A 17,720-nucleotide genomic window follows, 5' to 3' on the forward strand; every position below is an offset into this window, starting at 1 on the left:
ATGGTACCCATTCCATGGTTCTCAACTCTCCAGGTTTAAGGGATTCTTCCTTCAGCTAAAACATGCATGTGGAACCCAGAGTATGATCCACCGTGTGATCGGGAAACGTGTTCAAATGTGTCTCAGTTTTCTTCCCCTGGTACTCGGGTGCAACATTCCAGATGCTTTACTAACACTCTCCCCACTTGGAGAGTCAGTGCCTTTAACCTCCTGTTTGGCCCAGTTTGCAATTTCTTTGGAAAATGAACAGGAAAAGGGAGAACCAATGAGAGACTAGCTGGAGGTGTCTGGATAGGCAAATTTTACTCTCATTTCTCACCAGGAAGAGGAATTAACCAAAGGCTAAGCGAGCCGTGCCAGAACCACACTAGGGCCTGAAGCAATCCTTTGGTGTTGCGGCCAGCTCACAAGAAAGCGAGTTGAAGAAAGGAGCTCAGGGGCACTGTAATTCACAAAGCTGCAGAGTTATAAATGACAGCTATCGTCCAAAAATATATTGAAGTAAGGCTGCCAAGAGGACTTGAAAGCGGGGCAGAATTGCAGGAAACCGATTTCAGGAGGTAGACTGGAATTGCATGTAAAGCATAGGAAAAGAGGCAGAAGGTCCACAATGATGCACTTGGCCAAAAAGGGCGTATTCTTTTTTTCCTGAATATATTCAGGAAAAAACGCATACGCCCTTTTTGGCCAACCAAGCAAGCTTGCAAAGGAAATCTGCAGTACAATGAAGTCTCACTGCCCCCCGGTCAAAAGGGCCATCTGAAAAAAGTGTAAAATCCAGAAAGGCAGGACAGACCATGGAGAACTGGGAGCCTACTTAGGCTGATGGGCGGGATGTAAATTGTCAACAGCCACTCTGGAGAAGTGTATGGTGTTTCCTGAAACATCTGAAAAACAAAGCAACAGAGCCTAGGGCACTTCCATTTTTGGTCCTATAGATTAGGGAAATTAAAATCAAAAAGACACAGCCACCCCAAAGTTTGGAACGGCTCTGTTTACAAGAACCTCGTTTACGGTTCAAGTTCAATATCGCAGAAAGCGAAAAATGGATAAAGAAGTTCTGGTACTTAAGTACAATGCAATATCACTCAGCAATGAAATCTATGTCATCAGGCCAGTAGCAGCATAATGAGTGGATTCAGGTACGATGATTCTAAGTGAAATAAGTCACACAGAAAAAGAAACATCGTAAGATATCACTAACACACGGATTGTAAACTTGGCTACACAGGAACTGAATTACAAAACAGAATAGGGTCTCAAATGTAGAAAACCAACTTATGCTTGCTTAAGGGGAAAGGTGAGTTGGGGTGCTGCAGAAAACCAGAGATTGAAATTAGCACAGATACCTTTCCATAAGCCAAATATGTAATAGACAAGAGCTACTCCTTGCTCAACGAAGTGGACTCAACACCCCATATTAAACGCCTAAGAATATACCTGACTAGTAAGAATCTTAAAACCTATGGATTTATATGTCTCCGAAAGAGAACCAAGCGTGTGTACAGCGGCATAAATGCAGCAGTGATAGGATTGGTGAGGTTCGGTGAGCAAATGCAGACCCTTGGAAGTCATATTGCATGGTACCCATTCCATGGTTCTCAACTCTCCAGGTTTAAGGGATTCTTCCTTCAGCTAAAACATGCATGTGGAACCCAGAGTATGATTCACCGTGTGATCGGGAAACGTGTTCAAAAGTGTCTCAGATTTCGTCCCCTGGTACTCGGGTGCAACATTCCAGACACTTTACTAACACTCTCCCCACTTGGAGAGTCAGTGCCTTTAACCTCCTGTTTGGCCCAGTTTGCAATTTCTGCGGAAAATGAACAGGAATAGGGAGAACCAATGAGAGACTACCTGGAGGTGTCTGGACGGGCAAATTTAACTCTCATTTCCCTCCAGGAAGAGGAATTAACCAAAGGCTCAGCGAGCCATACTGGAACCACACTAGGGCCTGAAGCAATCCTGCGGTGTTGCGGCCAGCTCACAAGAAAGCGAGTTGAAGAAAGGAGCTCAGGGGCACTGTAATTCACAAACCTGCAGAGTTATAAATGACAGCTATCGTCCAAAAATATATTGAAGTAAGGCTGCCAAGAGGACTTGAAAGTGGGGCAGAATTGCAGGAAACCGATTTCAGGAGGTAGACTGGAATTGCATGTAAAGCATAGGAAAAGAGGCAGAACGTCCACAATGATGCACTTGGCCAAAAAGGACGTATGCGTTTTATCCTGAATATATTCAGGAAAAAACGCATACACCCTTTTTGGTCAACCAAGCAAGCTTGCAAAGGAAATCTGCACTACAATGAAGTCTCACTGCCCCCCAGTCAAAAGGGCCATCTGAAAAAACTGTAAAATCCAGAAAGGCAGGACAGGCCATGGAGAACTGGGAGCCTAGTTAGACTGATGGGGGGGATGTAAATTGCCAACAGCCACTCTGGAGAAATGTATGGCGTTTCCTGAAACATCTAAAAAACAAAGCAACAGAGCCTAGGGCACTTCCACTTATGGTCCTATAGATTAGGGAAATTAAAATCAAAAAGACACAGCCACCCCAAAGTTTGGGACGGCTCTGTTTACAAGAACCTCGTTTACGGTACAAGTTCAATATCGCAGAAAGCGAAAAATGGATAAAGAAGTTGTGGTACTTACGTACAATGCAATATCACTCAGCAATGAAATCTATGTCATCAGGCCAGTAGCAGCATAATGAGTGGATTCAGGTACGATAATTCTAAGTGAAATAAGTCACACAGAAAAAGAAACATCATAAGGTATCACTAATACACGGAATGTAAACTTGGCTACACAGGAACTGAATTACAAAACAGAATAGGGTCTCAAATGTAGAAAACCAACTTATGCTTGCTTAAGGGGAAAGGTGAGTTGGGGTGCTGCAGAAAACCAGAGATTGAAATTAGCACAGATACCTTTCCATAAGCCAAATATGTAATAGACAAGAGCTACTCCTTGCTCAACGAAGTGGACTCAACACCCCATATTAAACGCCTAAGAATATACCTGACTAGTAAGAATCTTAAAACCTATGGATTTATATGTCTCCGAAAGAGAACCAAGCGTGTGTACAGCGGCATAAATGCAGCAGTGATAGGATTGGTGAGGTTCGGTGAGCAAATGCAGACCCTTGGAAGTCATATTGCATGGTACCCATTCCATGGTTCTCAACTCTCCAGGTTTAAGGGATTCTTCCTTCAGCTAAAACATGCATGTGGAACCCAGAGTATGATTCACCGTGTGATCGGGAAACGTGTTCAAAAGTGTCTCAGATTTCGTCCCCTGGTACTCGGGTGCAACATTCCAGACACTTTACTAACACTCTCCCCACTTGGAGAGTCAGTGCCTTTAACCTCCTGTTTGGCCCAGTTTGCAATTTCTGCGGAAAATGAACAGGAATAGGGAGAACCAATGAGAGACTACCTGGAGGTGTCTGGACGGGCAAATTTAACTCTCATTTCCCTCCAGGAAGAGGAATTAACCAAAGGCTCAGCGAGCCATACTGGAACCACACTAGGGCCTGAAGCAATCCTGCGGTGTTGCGGCCAGCTCACAAGAAAGCGAGTTGAAGAAAGGAGCTCAGGGGCACTGTAATTCACAAACCTGCAGAGTTATAAATGACAGCTATCGTCCAAAAATATATTGAAGTAAGGCTGCCAAGAGGACTTGAAAGTGGGGCAGAATTGCAGGAAACCGATTTCAGGAGGTAGACTGGAATTGCATGTAAAGCATAGGAAAAGAGGCAGAACGTCCACAATGATGCACTTGGCCAAAAAGGACGTATGCGTTTTATCCTGAATATATTCAGGAAAAAACGCATACACCCTTTTTGGTCAACCAAGCAAGCTTGCAAAGGAAATCTGCACTACAATGAAGTCTCACTGCCCCCCAGTCAAAAGGGCCATCTGAAAAAACTGTAAAATCCAGAAAGGCAGGACAGGCCATGGAGAACTGGGAGCCTAGTTAGACTGATGGGGGGGATGTAAATTGCCAACAGCCACTCTGGAGAAATGTATGGCGTTTCCTGAAACATCTAAAAAACAAAGCAACAGAGCCTAGGGCACTTCCACTTATGGTCCTATAGATTAGGGAAATTAAAATCAAAAAGACACAGCCACCCCAAAGTTTGGGACGGCTCTGTTTACAAGAACCTCGTTTACGGTACAAGTTCAATATCGCAGAAAGCGAAAAATGGATAAAGAAGTTGTGGTACTTACGTACAATGCAATATCACTCAGCAATGAAATCTATGTCATCAGGCCAGTAGCAGCATAATGAGTGGATTCAGGTACGATAATTCTAAGTGAAATAAGTCACACAGAAAAAGAAACATCATAAGGTATCACTAATACACGGAATGTAAACTTGGCTACACAGGAACTGAATTACAAAACAGAATAGGGTCTCAAATGTAGAAAACCAACTTATGCTTGCTTAAGGGGAAAGGTGAGTTGGGGTGCTGCAGAAAACCAGAGATTGAAATTAGCACAGATACCTTTCCATAAGCCAAATATGTAATAGACAAGAGCTACTCCTTGCTCAACGAAGTGGACTCAACACCCCATATTAAACGCCTAAGAATATACCTGACTAGTAAGAATCTTAAAACCTATGGATTTATATGTCTCCGAAAGAGAACCAAGCGTGTGTACAGCGGCATAAACGCAGCAGTGATAGGATTGGTGAGGTTCGGTGAGCAAATGCAGACCCTTGGAAGTCATATTGCATGGTACCCATTCCATGGTTCTCAACTCTCCAGGTTTAAGGGATTCTTCCTTCAGCTAAAACATGCATGTGGAACCCAGAGTATGATCCACCGTGTGATCGGGAAACGTGTTCAAATGTGTCTCAGTTTTCTTCCCCTGGTACTCGGGTGCAACATTCCAGATGCTTTACTAACACTCTCCCCACTTGGAGAGTCAGTGCCTTTAACCTCCTGTTTGGCCCAGTTTGCAATTTCTTTGGAAAATGAACAGGAAAAGGGAGAACCAATGAGAGACTAGCTGGAGGTGTCTGGATAGGCAAATTTTACTCTCATTTCTCACCAGGAAGAGGAATTAACCAAAGGCTAAGCGAGCCGTGCCAGAACCACACTAGGGCCTGAAGCAATCCTTTGGTGTTGCGGCCAGCTCACAAGAAAGCGAGTTGAAGAAAGGAGCTCAGGGGCACTGTAATTCACAAAGCTGCAGAGTTATAAATGACAGCTATCGTCCAAAAATATATTGAAGTAAGGCTGCCAAGAGGACTTGAAAGCGGGGCAGAATTGCAGGAAACCGATTTCAGGAGGTAGACTGGAATTGCATGTAAAGCATAGGAAAAGAGGCAGAAGGTCCACAATGATGCACTTGGCCAAAAAGGGCGTATTCTTTTTTTCCTGAATATATTCAGGAAAAAACGCATACGCCCTTTTTGGCCAACCAAGCAAGCTTGCAAAGGAAATCTGCAGTACAATGAAGTCTCACTGCCCCCCGGTCAAAAGGGCCATCTGAAAAAAGTGTAAAATCCAGAAAGGCAGGACAGACCATGGAGAACTGGGAGCCTACTTAGGCTGATGGGCGGGATGTAAATTGTCAACAGCCACTCTGGAGAAGTGTATGGTGTTTCCTGAAACATCTGAAAAACAAAGCAACAGAGCCTAGGGCACTTCCATTTTTGGTCCTATAGATTAGGGAAATTAAAATCAAAAAGACACAGCCACCCCAAAGTTTGGAACGGCTCTGTTTACAAGAACCTCGTTTACGGTTCAAGTTCAATATCGCAGAAAGCGAAAAATGGATAAAGAAGTTCTGGTACTTAAGTACAATGCAATATCACTCAGCAATGAAATCTATGTCATCAGGCCAGTAGCAGCATAATGAGTGGATTCAGGTACGATGATTCTAAGTGAAATAAGTCACACAGAAAAAGAAACATCGTAAGATATCACTAACACACGGATTGTAAACTTGGCTACACAGGAACTGAATTACAAAACAGAATAGGGTCTCAAATGTAGAAAACCAACTTATGCTTGCTTAAGGGGAAAGGTGAGTTGGGGTGCTGCAGAAAACCAGAGATTGAAATTAGCACAGATACCTTTCCATAAGCCAAATATGTAATAGACAAGAGCTACTCCTTGCTCAACGAAGTGGACTCAACACCCCATATTAAACGCCTAAGAATATACCTGACTAGTAAGAATCTTAAAACCTATGGATTTATATGTCTCCGAAAGAGAACCAAGCGTGTGTACAGCGGCATAAATGCAGCAGTGATAGGATTGGTGAGGTTCGGTGAGCAAATGCAGACCCTTGGAAGTCATATTGCATGGTACCCATTCCATGGTTCTCAACTCTCCAGGTTTAAGGGATTCTTCCTTCAGCTAAAACATGCATGTGGAACCCAGAGTATGATTCACCGTGTGATCGGGAAACGTGTTCAAAAGTGTCTCAGATTTCGTCCCCTGGTACTCGGGTGCAACATTCCAGACACTTTACTAACACTCTCCCCACTTGGAGAGTCAGTGCCTTTAACCTCCTGTTTGGCCCAGTTTGCAATTTCTGCGGAAAATGAACAGGAATAGGGAGAACCAATGAGAGACTACCTGGAGGTGTCTGGACGGGCAAATTTAACTCTCATTTCCCTCCAGGAAGAGGAATTAACCAAAGGCTCAGCGAGCCATACTGGAACCACACTAGGGCCTGAAGCAATCCTGCGGTGTTGCGGCCAGCTCACAAGAAAGCGAGTTGAAGAAAGGAGCTCAGGGGCACTGTAATTCACAAACCTGCAGAGTTATAAATGACAGCTATCGTCCAAAAATATATTGAAGTAAGGCTGCCAAGAGGACTTGAAAGTGGGGCAGAATTGCAGGAAACCGATTTCAGGAGGTAGACTGGAATTGCATGTAAAGCATAGGAAAAGAGGCAGAACGTCCACAATGATGCACTTGGCCAAAAAGGACGTATGCGTTTTATCCTGAATATATTCAGGAAAAAACGCATACACCCTTTTTGGTCAACCAAGCAAGCTTGCAAAGGAAATCTGCACTACAATGAAGTCTCACTGCCCCCCAGTCAAAAGGGCCATCTGAAAAAACTGTAAAATCCAGAAAGGCAGGACAGGCCATGGAGAACTGGGAGCCTAGTTAGACTGATGGGGGGGATGTAAATTGCCAACAGCCACTCTGGAGAAATGTATGGCGTTTCCTGAAACATCTAAAAAACAAAGCAACAGAGCCTAGGGCACTTCCACTTATGGTCCTATAGATTAGGGAAATTAAAATCAAAAAGACACAGCCACCCCAAAGTTTGGGACGGCTCTGTTTACAAGAACCTCGTTTACGGTACAAGTTCAATATCGCAGAAAGCGAAAAATGGATAAAGAAGTTGTGGTACTTACGTACAATGCAATATCACTCAGCAATGAAATCTATGTCATCAGGCCAGTAGCAGCATAATGAGTGGATTCAGGTACGATAATTCTAAGTGAAATAAGTCACACAGAAAAAGAAACATCATAAGGTATCACTAATACACGGAATGTAAACTTGGCTACACAGGAACTGAATTACAAAACAGAATAGGGTCTCAAATGTAGAAAACCAACTTATGCTTGCTTAAGGGGAAAGGTGAGTTGGGGTGCTGCAGAAAACCAGAGATTGAAATTAGCACAGATACCTTTCCATAAGCCAAATATGTAATAGACAAGAGCTACTCCTTGCTCAACGAAGTGGACTCAACACCCCATATTAAACGCCTAAGAATATACCTGACTAGTAAGAATCTTAAAACCTATGGATTTATATGTCTCCGAAAGAGAACCAAGCGTGTGTACAGCGGCATAAATGCAGCAGTGATAGGATTGGTGAGGTTCGGTGAGCAAATGCAGACCCTTGGAAGTCATATTGCATGGTACCCATTCCATGGTTCTCAACTCTCCAGGTTTAAGGGATTCTTCCTTCAGCTAAAACATGCATGTGGAACCCAGAGTATGATTCACCGTGTGATCGGGAAACGTGTTCAAAAGTGTCTCAGATTTCGTCCCCTGGTACTCGGGTGCAACATTCCAGACACTTTACTAACACTCTCCCCACTTGGAGAGTCAGTGCCTTTAACCTCCTGTTTGGCCCAGTTTGCAATTTCTGCGGAAAATGAACAGGAATAGGGAGAACCAATGAGAGACTACCTGGAGGTGTCTGGACGGGCAAATTTAACTCTCATTTCCCTCCAGGAAGAGGAATTAACCAAAGGCTCAGCGAGCCATACTGGAACCACACTAGGGCCTGAAGCAATCCTGCGGTGTTGCGGCCAGCTCACAAGAAAGCGAGTTGAAGAAAGGAGCTCAGGGGCACTGTAATTCACAAACCTGCAGAGTTATAAATGACAGCTATCGTCCAAAAATATATTGAAGTAAGGCTGCCAAGAGGACTTGAAAGTGGGGCAGAATTGCAGGAAACCGATTTCAGGAGGTAGACTGGAATTGCATGTAAAGCATAGGAAAAGAGGCAGAACGTCCACAATGATGCACTTGGCCAAAAAGGACGTATGCGTTTTATCCTGAATATATTCAGGAAAAAACGCATACACCCTTTTTGGTCAACCAAGCAAGCTTGCAAAGGAAATCTGCACTACAATGAAGTCTCACTGCCCCCCAGTCAAAAGGGCCATCTGAAAAAACTGTAAAATCCAGAAAGGCAGGACAGGCCATGGAGAACTGGGAGCCTAGTTAGACTGATGGGGGGGATGTAAATTGCCAACAGCCACTCTGGAGAAATGTATGGCGTTTCCTGAAACATCTAAAAAACAAAGCAACAGAGCCTAGGGCACTTCCACTTATGGTCCTATAGATTAGGGAAATTAAAATCAAAAAGACACAGCCACCCCAAAGTTTGGGACGGCTCTGTTTACAAGAACCTCGTTTACGGTACAAGTTCAATATCGCAGAAAGCGAAAAATGGATAAAGAAGTTGTGGTACTTACGTACAATGCAATATCACTCAGCAATGAAATCTATGTCATCAGGCCAGTAGCAGCATAATGAGTGGATTCAGGTACGATAATTCTAAGTGAAATAAGTCACACAGAAAAAGAAACATCATAAGGTATCACTAATACACGGAATGTAAACTTGGCTACACAGGAACTGAATTACAAAACAGAATAGGGTCTCAAATGTAGAAAACCAACTTATGCTTGCTTAAGGGGAAAGGTGAGTTGGGGTGCTGCAGAAAACCAGAGATTGAAATTAGCACAGATACCTTTCCATAAGCCAAATATGTAATAGACAAGAGCTACTGCTTGCTCAACGAAGTGGACTCAACACCCCATATTAAACGCCTAAGAATATACCTGACTAGTAAGAATCTTAAAACCTATGGATTTATATGTCTCCGAAAGAGAACCAAGCGTGTGTACAGCGGCATAAATGCAGCAGTGATAGGATTGGTGAGGTTCGGTGAGCAAATGCAGACCCTTGGAAGTCATATTGCATGGTACCCATTCCATGGTTCTCAACTCTCCAGGTTTAAGGGATTCTTCCTTCAGCTAAAACATGCATGTGGAACCCAGAGTATGATTCACCGTGTGATCGGGAAACGTGTTCAAAAGTGTCTCAGATTTCGTCCCCTGGTACTCGGGTGCAACATTCCAGACACTTTACTAACACTCTCCCCACTTGGAGAGTCAGTGCCTTTAACCTCCTGTTTGGCCCAGTTTGCAATTTCTGCGGAAAATGAACAGGAATAGGGAGAACCAATGAGAGACTACCTGGAGGTGTCTGGACGGGCAAATTTAACTCTCATTTCCCTCCAGGAAGAGGAATTAACCAAAGGCTCAGCGAGCCATACTGGAACCACACTAGGGCCTGAAGCAATCCTGCGGTGTTGCGGCCAGCTCACAAGAAAGCGAGTTGAAGAAAGGAGCTCAGGGGCACTGTAATTCACAAACCTGCAGAGTTATAAATGACAGCTATCGTCCAAAAATATATTGAAGTAAGGCTGCCAAGAGGACTTGAAAGTGGGGCAGAATTGCAGGAAACCGATTTCAGGAGGTAGACTGGAATTGCATGTAAAGCATAGGAAAAGAGGCAGAACGTCCACAATGATGCACTTGGCCAAAAAGGACGTATGCGTTTTATCCTGAATATATTCAGGAAAAAACGCATACACCCTTTTTGGTCAACCAAGCAAGCTTGCAAAGGAAATCTGCACTACAATGAAGTCTCACTGCCCCCCAGTCAAAAGGGCCATCTGAAAAAACTGTAAAATCCAGAAAGGCAGGACAGGCCATGGAGAACTGGGAGCCTAGTTAGACTGATGGGGGGGATGTAAATTGCCAACAGCCACTCTGGAGAAATGTATGGCGTTTCCTGAAACATCTAAAAAACAAAGCAACAGAGCCTAGGGCACTTCCACTTATGGTCCTATAGATTAGGGAAATTAAAATCAAAAAGACACAGCCACCCCAAAGTTTGGGACGGCTCTGTTTACAAGAACCTCGTTTACGGTACAAGTTCAATATCGCAGAAAGCGAAAAATGGATAAAGAAGTTGTGGTACTTACGTACAATGCAATATCACTCAGCAATGAAATCTATGTCATCAGGCCAGTAGCAGCATAATGAGTGGATTCAGGTACGATAATTCTAAGTGAAATAAGTCACACAGAAAAAGAAACATCATAAGGTATCACTAATACACGGAATGTAAACTTGGCTACACAGGAACTGAATTACAAAACAGAATAGGGTCTCAAATGTAGAAAACCAACTTATGCTTGCTTAAGGGGAAAGGTGAGTTGGGGTGCTGCAGAAAACCAGAGATTGAAATTAGCACAGATACCTTTCCATAAGCCAAATATGTAATAGACAAGAGCTACTCCTTGCTCAACGAAGTGGACTCAACACCCCATATTAAACGCCTAAGAATATACCTGACTAGTAAGAATCTTAAAACCTATGGATTTATATGTCTCCGAAAGAGAACCAAGCGTGTGTACAGCGGCATAAATGCAGCAGTGATAGGATTGGTGAGGTTCGGTGAGCAAATGCAGACCCTTGGAAGTCATATTGCATGGTACCCATTCCATGGTTCTCAACTCTCCAGGTTTAAGGGATTCTTCCTTCAGCTAAAACATGCATGTGGAACCCAGAGTATGATTCACCGTGTGATCGGGAAACGTGTTCAAAAGTGTCTCAGATTTCGTCCCCTGGTACTCGGGTGCAACATTCCAGACACTTTACTAACACTCTCCCCACTTGGAGAGTCAGTGCCTTTAACCTCCTGTTTGGCCCAGTTTGCAATTTCTGCGGAAAATGAACAGGAATAGGGAGAACCAATGAGAGACTACCTGGAGGTGTCTGGACGGGCAAATTTAACTCTCATTTCCCTCCAGGAAGAGGAATTAACCAAAGGCTCAGCGAGCCATACTGGAACCACACTAGGGCCTGAAGCAATCCTGCGGTGTTGCGGCCAGCTCACAAGAAAGCGAGTTGAAGAAAGGAGCTCAGGGGCACTGTAATTCACAAACCTGCAGAGTTATAAATGACAGCTATCGTCCAAAAATATATTGAAGTAAGGCTGCCAAGAGGACTTGAAAGTGGGGCAGAATTGCAGGAAACCGATTTCAGGAGGTAGACTGGAATTGCATGTAAAGCATAGGAAAAGAGGCAGAACGTCCACAATGATGCACTTGGCCAAAAAGGACGTATGCGTTTTATCCTGAATATATTCAGGAAAAAACGCATACACCCTTTTTGGTCAACCAAGCAAGCTTGCAAAGGAAATCTGCACTACAATGAAGTCTCACTGCCCCCCAGTCAAAAGGGCCATCTGAAAAAACTGTAAAATCCAGAAAGGCAGGACAGGCCATGGAGAACTGGGAGCCTAGTTAGACTGATGGGGGGGATGTAAATTGCCAACAGCCACTCTGGAGAAATGTATGGCGTTTCCTGAAACATCTAAAAAACAAAGCAACAGAGCCTAGGGCACTTCCACTTATGGTCCTATAGATTAGGGAAATTAAAATCAAAAAGACACAGCCACCCCAAAGTTTGGGACGGCTCTGTTTACAAGAACCTCGTTTACGGTACAAGTTCAATATCGCAGAAAGCGAAAAATGGATAAAGAAGTTGTGGTACTTACGTACAATGCAATATCACTCAGCAATGAAATCTATGTCATCAGGCCAGTAGCAGCATAATGAGTGGATTCAGGTACGATAATTCTAAGTGAAATAAGTCACACAGAAAAAGAAACATCATAAGGTATCACTAATACACGGAATGTAAACTTGGCTACACAGGAACTGAATTACAAAACAGAATAGGGTCTCAAATGTAGAAAACCAACTTATGCTTGCTTAAGGGGAAAGGTGAGTTGGGGTGCTGCAGAAAACCAGAGATTGAAATTAGCACAGATACCTTTCCATAAGCCAAATATGTAATAGACAAGAGCTACTCCTTGCTCAACGAAGTGGACTCAACACCCCATATTAAACGCCTAAGAATATACCTGACTAGTAAGAATCTTAAAACCTATGGATTTATATGTCTCCGAAAGAGAACCAAGCGTGTGTACAGCGGCATAAACGCAGCAGTGATAGGATTGGTGAGGTTCGGTGAGCAAATGCAGACCCTTGGAAGTCATATTGCATGGTACCCATTCCATGGTTCTCAACTCTCCAGGTTTAAGGGATTCTTCCTTCAGCTAAAACATGCATGTGGAACCCAGAGTATGATTCACCGTGTGATCGGGAAACGTGTTCAAAAGTGTCTCAGATTTCGTCCCCTGGTACTCGGGTGCAACATTCCAGACACTTTACTAACACTCTCCCCACTTGGAGAGTCAGTGCCTTTAACCTCCTGTTTGGCCCAGTTTGCAATTTCTGCGGAAAATGAACAGGAATAGGGAGAACCAATGAGAGACTACCTGGAGGTGTCTGGACGGGCAAATTTAACTCTCATTTCCCTCCAGGAAGAGGAATTAACCAAAGGCTCAGCGAGCCATACTGGAACCACACTAGGGCCTGAAGCAATCCTGCGGTGTTGCGGCCAGCTCACAAGAAAGCGAGTTGAAGAAAGGAGCTCAGGGGCACTGTAATTCACAAACCTGCAGAGTTATAAATGACAGCTATCGTCCAAAAATATATTGAAGTAAGGCTGCCAAGAGGACTTGAAAGTGGGGCAGAATTGCAGGAAACCGATTTCAGGAGGTAGACTGGAATTGCATGTAAAGCATAGGAAAAGAGGCAGAACGTCCACAATGATGCACTTGGCCAAAAAGGACGTATGCGTTTTATCCTGAATATATTCAGGAAAAAACGCATACACCCTTTTTGGTCAACCAAGCAAGCTTGCAAAGGAAATCTGCACTACAATGAAGTCTCACTGCCCCCCGGTCAAAAGGGCCATCTGAAAAAACTGTAAAATCCAGAAAGGCAGGAAAGGCCATGGAGAACTGGGAGCCTAGTTAGACTGATGGGGGGGATGTAAATTGCCAACAGCCACTCTGGAGAAATGTATGGCGTTTCCTGAAACATCTAAAAAACAAAGCAACAGAGCCTAGGGCACTTCCACTTATGGTCCTATAGATTAGGGAAATTAAAATCAAAAAGACACAGCCACCCCAAAATTTGGGACAGCTCTGTTTACAAGAACCTCGTTTATGGTACAAGTTCAATATCGCAGAAAGCGAAAAATGGATAAAGAAGTTGTGGTACTTACGTACAATGCAATATCACTCAGCAATGAAATCTATGTCATCAGGCCAGTAGCAGCATAATGAGTGGATTCAGGTACGATAATTCTAAGTGAAATAAGTCACACAGAAAAAGAAACATCATAAGGTATCACTAATACACGGAATGTAAACTTGGCTACACAGGAACTGAATTACAAAACAGAATAGGGTCTCAAATGTAGAAAACCAACTTATGCTTGCTTAAGGGGAAAGGTGAGTTGGGGTGCTGCATAAAACCAGAGATTTAAATTAGCACAGATACCTTTCCATAAGCCAAATATTTAATAGACAAGAGCTACTGCTTGCTCAACGAAGTGGACTCAACTCCCCATATTAAACGCCTAAGAATATACCTGACTAGTAAGAATCTTAAAACCTATGGATTTATATGTCTCCGAAAGAGAACCAAGCGTGTGTACAGCGGCATAAACGCAGCAGTGATAGGATTGGTGAGGTTCGGTGAGCAAATGCAGACCCTTGGAAGTCATATTGCATGGTACCCATTCCATGGTTCTCAACTCTCCAGGTTTAAGGGATTCTTCCTTCAGCTAAAACATGCATGTGGAACCCAGAGTATGATCCACCGTGTGATCGGGAAACGTGTTCAAATGTGTCTCAGTTTTCTTCCCCTGGTACTCGGGTGCAACATTCCAGATGCTTTACTAACACTCTCCCCACTTGGAGAGTCAGTGCCTTTAACCTCCTGTTTGGCCCAGTTTGCAATTTCTTTGGAAAATGAACAGGAAAAGGGAGAACCAATGAGAGACTAGCTGGAGGTGTCTGGACAGGCAAATTTTACTCTCATTTCTCACCAGGAAGAGGAATTAACCAAAGGCTAAGCGAGCCGTGCCAGAACCACACTAGGGCCTGAAGCAATCCTTTGGTGTTGCGGCCAGCTCACAAGAAAGCGAGTTGAAGAAAGGAGCTCAGGGGCACTGTAATTCACAAAGCTGCAGAGTTATAAATGACAGCTATCGTCCAAAAATATATTGAAGTAAGGCTGCCAAGAGGACTTGAAAGCGGGGCAGAATTGCAGGAAACCGATTTCAGGAGGTAGACTGGAATTGCATGTAAAGCATAGGAAAAGAGGCAGAAGGTCCACAATGATGACTTGGCCAAAAAGGGCGTATTCTTTTTTTCCTGAATATATTCAGGAAAAAACGCATACGCCCTTTTTGGCCAACCAAGCAAGCTTGCAAAGGAAATCTGCAGTACAATGAAGTCTCACTGCCCCCCGGTCAAAAGGGCCATCTGAAAAAAGTGTAAAATCCAGAAAGGCAGGACAGACCATGGAGAACTGGGAGCCTACTTAGGCTGATGGGCGGGATGTAAATTGTCAACAGCCACTCTGGAGAAGTGTATGGTGTTTCCTGAAACATCTGAAAAACAAAGCAACAGAGCCTAGGGCACTTCCATTTTTGGTCCTATAGATTAGGGAAATTAAAATCAAAAAGACACAGCCACCCCAAAGTTTGGAACGGCTCTGTTTACAAGAACCTCGTTTACGGTTCAAGTTCAATATCGCAGAAAGCGAAAAATGGATAAAGAAGTTCTGGTACTTAAGTACAATGCAATATCACTCAGCAATGAAATCTATGTCATCAGGCCAGTAGCAGCATAATGAGTGGATTCAGGTACGATGATTCTAAGTGAAATAAGTCACACAGAAAAAGAAACATCGTAAGATATCACTAACACACGGATTGTAAACTTGGCTACACAGGAACTGAATTACAAAACAGAATAGGGTCTCAAATGTAGAAAACCAACTTATGCTTGCTTAAGGGGAAAGGTGAGTTGGGGTGCTGCAGAAAACCAGAGATTGAAATTAGCACAGATACCTTTCCATAAGCCAAATATGTAATAGACAAGAGCTACTCCTTGCTCAACGAAGTGGACTCAACACCCCATATTAAACGCCTAAGAATATACCTGACTAGTAAGAATCTTAAAACCTATGGATTTATATGTCTCCGAAAGAGAACCAAGCGTGTGTACAGTGGCATAAATGCAGCAGTGATAGGATTGGTGAGGTTCGGTGAGCAAATGCAGACCCTTGGAAGTCATATTGCATGGTACCCATTCCATGGTTCTCAACTCTCCAGGTTTAAGGGATTCTTCCTTCAGCTAAAACATGCATGTGGAACCCAGAGTATGATTCACCGTGTGATCGGGAAACGTGTTCAAAAGTGTCTCAGATTTCGTCCCCTGGTACTCGGGTGCAACATTCCAGACACTTTACTAACACTCTCCCCACTTGGAGAGTCAGTGCCTTTAACCTCCTGTTTGGCCCAGTTTGCAATTTCTGCGGAAAATGAACAGGAATAGGGAGAACCAATGAGAGACTACCTGGAGGTGTCTGGACGGGCAAATTTAACTCTCATTTCCCTCCAGGAAGAGGAATTAACCAAAGGCTCAGCGAGCCATACTGGAACCACACTAGGGCCTGAAGCAATCCTGCGGTGTTGCGGCCAGCTCACAAGAAAGCGAGTTGAAGAAAGGAGCTCAGGGGCACTGTAATTCACAAACCTGCAGAGTTATAAATGACAGCTATCGTCCAAAAATATATTGAAGTAAGGCTGCCAAGAGGACTTGAAAGTGGGGCAGAATTGCAGGAAACCGATTTCAGGAGGTAGACTGGAATTGCATGTAAAGCATAGGAAAAGAGGCAGAACGTCCACAATGATGCACTTGGCCAAAAAGGACGTATGCGTTTTATCCTGAATATATTCAGGAAAAAACGCATACACCCTTTTTGGTCAACCAAGCAAGCTTGCAAAGGAAATCTGCACTACAATGAAGTCTCACTGCCCCCCAGTCAAAAGGGCCATCTGAAAAAACTGTAAAATCCAGAAAGGCAGGACAGGCCATGGAGAACTGGGAGCCTAGTTAGACTGATGGGGGGGATGTAAATTGCCAACAGCCACTCTGGAGAAATGTATGGCGTTTCCTGAAACATCTAAAAAACAAAGCAACAGAGCCTAGGGCACTTCCACTTATGGTCCTATAGATTAGGGAAATTAAAATCAAAAAGACACAGCCACCCCAAAGTTTGGGACGGCTCTGTTTACAAGAACCTCGTTTACGGTACAAGTTCAATATCGCAGAAAGCGAAAAATGGATAAAGAAGTTGTGGTACTTACGTACAATGCAATATCACTCAGCAATGAAATCTATGTCATCAGGCCAGTAGCAGCATAATGAGTGGATTCAGGTACGATAATTCTAAGTGAAATAAGTCACACAGAAAAAGAAACATCATAAGGTATCACTAATACACGGAATGTAAACTTGGCTACACAGGAACTGAATTACAAAACAGAATAGGGTCTCAAATGTAGAAAACCAACTTATGCTTGCTTAAGGGGAAAGGTGAGTTGGGGTGCTGCAGAAAACCAGAGATTGAAATTAGCACAGATACCTTTCCATAAGCCAAATATGTAATAGACAAGAGCTACTCCTTGCTCAACGAAGTGGACTCAACACCCCATATTAAACACCTAAGAATATACCTGACTAGTAAGAATCTTAAAACCTATGGATTTATATGTCTCCGAAAGAGAACCAAGCGTGTGTACAGCGGCATAAATGCAGCAGTGATAGGATTGGTGAGGTTCGGTGAGCAAATGCAGACCCTTGGAAGTCATATTGCATGGTACCCATTCCATGGTTCTCAACTCTCCAGGTTTAAGGGATTCTTCCTTCAGCTAAAACATGCATGTGGAACCCAGAGTATGATTCACCGTGTGATCGGGAAACGTGTTCAAAAGTGTCTCAGATTTCGTCCCCTGGTACTCGGGTGCAACATTCCAGACACTTTACTAACACTCTCCCCACTTGGAGAGTCAGTGCCTTTAACCTCCTGTTTGGCCCAGTTTGCAATTTCTGCGGAAAATGAACAGGAATAGGGAGAACCAATGAGAGACTACCTGGAGGTGTCTGGACGGGCAAATTTAACTCTCATTTCCCTCCAGGAAGAGGAATTAACCAAAG

Source organism: Pseudorca crassidens, chromosome 1 (assembly GCF_039906515.1).
Source record: "Pseudorca crassidens isolate mPseCra1 chromosome 1, mPseCra1.hap1, whole genome shotgun sequence".
Lineage (NCBI taxonomy): Eukaryota > Metazoa > Chordata > Mammalia > Artiodactyla > Delphinidae > Pseudorca > Pseudorca crassidens.